Source organism: Pinus tabuliformis, chromosome 3_2, assembly GCF_031772625.1.
Source record: "Pinus tabuliformis cultivar Carrire ecotype Pingquan chromosome 3_2, CPIR1, whole genome shotgun sequence".
NCBI classification, from domain to species: domain Eukaryota; kingdom Viridiplantae; phylum Streptophyta; class Pinopsida; order Pinales; family Pinaceae; genus Pinus; species Pinus tabuliformis.
Genome location: NC_142302.1, coordinates 809,157,310 through 809,159,817, shown reverse-complemented (window position 1 = coordinate 809,159,817; position 2,508 = coordinate 809,157,310). Strand labels below are relative to the sequence as shown.

The 2,508-nt window shown below is 41.6% G+C and overlaps 1 long non-coding RNA gene across 1 annotated transcript; it reads right to left on the bottom strand.

Moving 5' to 3' along the window:
* Positions 1 to 1,806: 1,806 nt before the first annotated feature.
* On the bottom strand, positions 1,807 to 2,508 carry LOC149183078 (uncharacterized). The gene is made up of 2 exons (XR_016257667.1): positions 1,992 to 2,508; positions 1,807 to 1,850 (listed from the first exon to the last, which is right to left on the bottom strand). It is a non-coding gene; the product is annotated as an uncharacterized LOC149183078 (long non-coding RNA).

Sequence of the window (2,508 nt, the reverse complement as noted above, 5' to 3'; positions counted from 1 at the left end):
CATTTAATTGTTAATGTTTAAATTGAAACAGTAAATTTAACTATTGTTTATGGTTATATTGGTAAAACTAGTTAATTACTATTGTGGTTACTGTTACAATTAAATATAACTATAATTACTTGGTATCAACAAGTATGGCTTGGAAATAAACCAACTGTTAATGATATAGATTTTTCCTCCAGAGGGGTATTAGAATCAAGATATGACATCTGTCAGAAAGGGTAGGAAAACCCTAACTACTTTCAGATGGTGGTTGAGTTTCCTGGAGGAAAAAGTGGTTGCTATGTCTGGTAAGGACCAGATAGCAAGATGGAAAAAAAATGCCATGAGGCAGCAAAAAAAAACGCTATGTCTGGTGAGGATCAGATAGCGTACATGGGGTAGCAGAGAGCTCCCTCAGACCGCTAAGTCTGGTAAGGACCAGATAGCGTAATACTGGCGGTGCCAGAAGACTAAAGACAGCAAGAATCTTGTAGATTGCTTGGGGGTGGAAGGTCGAGAAGGACCCTCCTACGAACGGGAGGTTTGACAAGCACATTACGAGGTTTGCCTCAGAAAACAGGTATGTATGATCATGTTATAGTAAATGGTACATGCAGTCGTATTATGTTAAGTTATGACTGAACAGAAACCGTGAATCAAATTAGAAAGAATAATTCTATTAAGTAAGCGAAAGAAACTGAGTTAGGCTGAGAATACATCTCTGTGAAAGAACCATAAAAACCTTTGTTCTGGCCTGGAAGAAAGAACAGGTAGAAAGGGAACAAACCCAGCATCTAAAGCTAATCACAGATTTTCTTTTAAAGAGAATATCAGCAGTTGTAGATCGAAAGGACCTATTCTCGGAAAGCAAATAACATAGTATGAGAAACTGGTAATGATATTACAGAACTCTGTATCATATACTCATACATCGAACCCATATAAACAGAGAAATTAATAATATGCCGACGAAGTAGATAACAATTAACAACAGGTCGACAAAGTAAATAACCCTGTACCATTAAGGTAACTGTTTCAACAGTCGTAAAATACAGAGAGTAGTAGTAACTGAAATACGCATAATGGGTACAGACCCGTTTTCAAACCCTGACCCCGTACCTACGCCCTACCTCACAAGAGGAGCACCATCATGAGATGGTCGGCGGAAGCCGGAAGGAACGGGGTAGGGAGCCGACGGATCGTCGCTAAAACAAACAATGATTTACATATGTAAACGGAGTCTTCAAACCATAAATGTAACCTTTAAACAGCATGCAAACTCAAAACGATAATTCCCACTATAAAGAGCAATTTACAGGAATGTTGTAAGCGATTAAATTCAGTAGTAATTCATTGAAGGGCTACAATTTTAGAAAAAGCAAAAGAGATGTCGGTAATAACCAGCAAGAACTTTAGAGAAACATTATAAGGAAAAATACCCACTTTGAATATATATATATATATAACCATTAACCAGTCAAAGTAAAATTACAATAGCTTAATCCTCTTAAATATGAGGGTTTGCCGCAGGGTTTAACCCTCGACTCTGTTCCAAAACTATTAAACAGAAAATGCATGTGACGGCAGCCCAACAAGCCTTGGTCGTTGTAGTGACCCGGGCAGTAAAAAAATAATACCACGGAAAACCCAAACGAGATTCTCATCTAACCATTTAAGACAAGAAACTCAGAATAACAATAACAGATACAGTAGCTCGAGAGTTGCCTCGGCAGCATGTCCAGTGCGGATTGAAATTCTTAGAAACTCCCTTATTCAAGATTAGGGTGTTGTTCCTCTTACCGGAAGCAGAAAGGGGAAAGGAAGTGCAGTGTTTCACCCCGAGCTGGCCACGGCTTTCGTTCCTGAACCTGTAGCGGAGGAAAAAAAAACCAGAAAAGACATGAGCAAAGAGAAAAGACGAGAACCCAACTCTTATCTAGTAACAGGTAAGAAGAAAACAAAACAATGATTTAAGGTATAACGGGCTGCGAGTTAGGAGGTGAGATTACCATGGCCGAGGCTGGCTGGTGGTCCTCCATTTCCACCGTGAACAAAATGCAGGAATCAATTCGGTGTCAAGGTGAAACGCTTGAGAACACCAGGGTTCAGAGCTCTGCGGACATGAGCGGCAAGATTGCCAAATGCAGACGAGGGAAACTCTTAAGGTTTCTATTCCACTCCTGGCCACAATCCACCGTTGATTTGGCAAGCTCCATCTCCACCGTCGGTGAAATGGCGCGGACTCCACTGTCACATGGCCATACGTGCCATGTACGAGATGCACTGACTGCCGACGGCGCTGGGAACGGGGTAGCAGACCTGTAACCCGCAGCTCAAGCCAGCTGGCCGGCCTTCACATGGCACCATGCCAGATGGGCATCGGTTGCAGCATACAAATTAAAATGTTAAGGAGCGGTGACCGGATAGCGTTCGTCGGAGGCAGATATATCATCGTTATCCTAAGTTAGATTTGCCGGATAAATGTTGGCACAAATAGCCACAGTTGACACCGAAAACTCATAATGA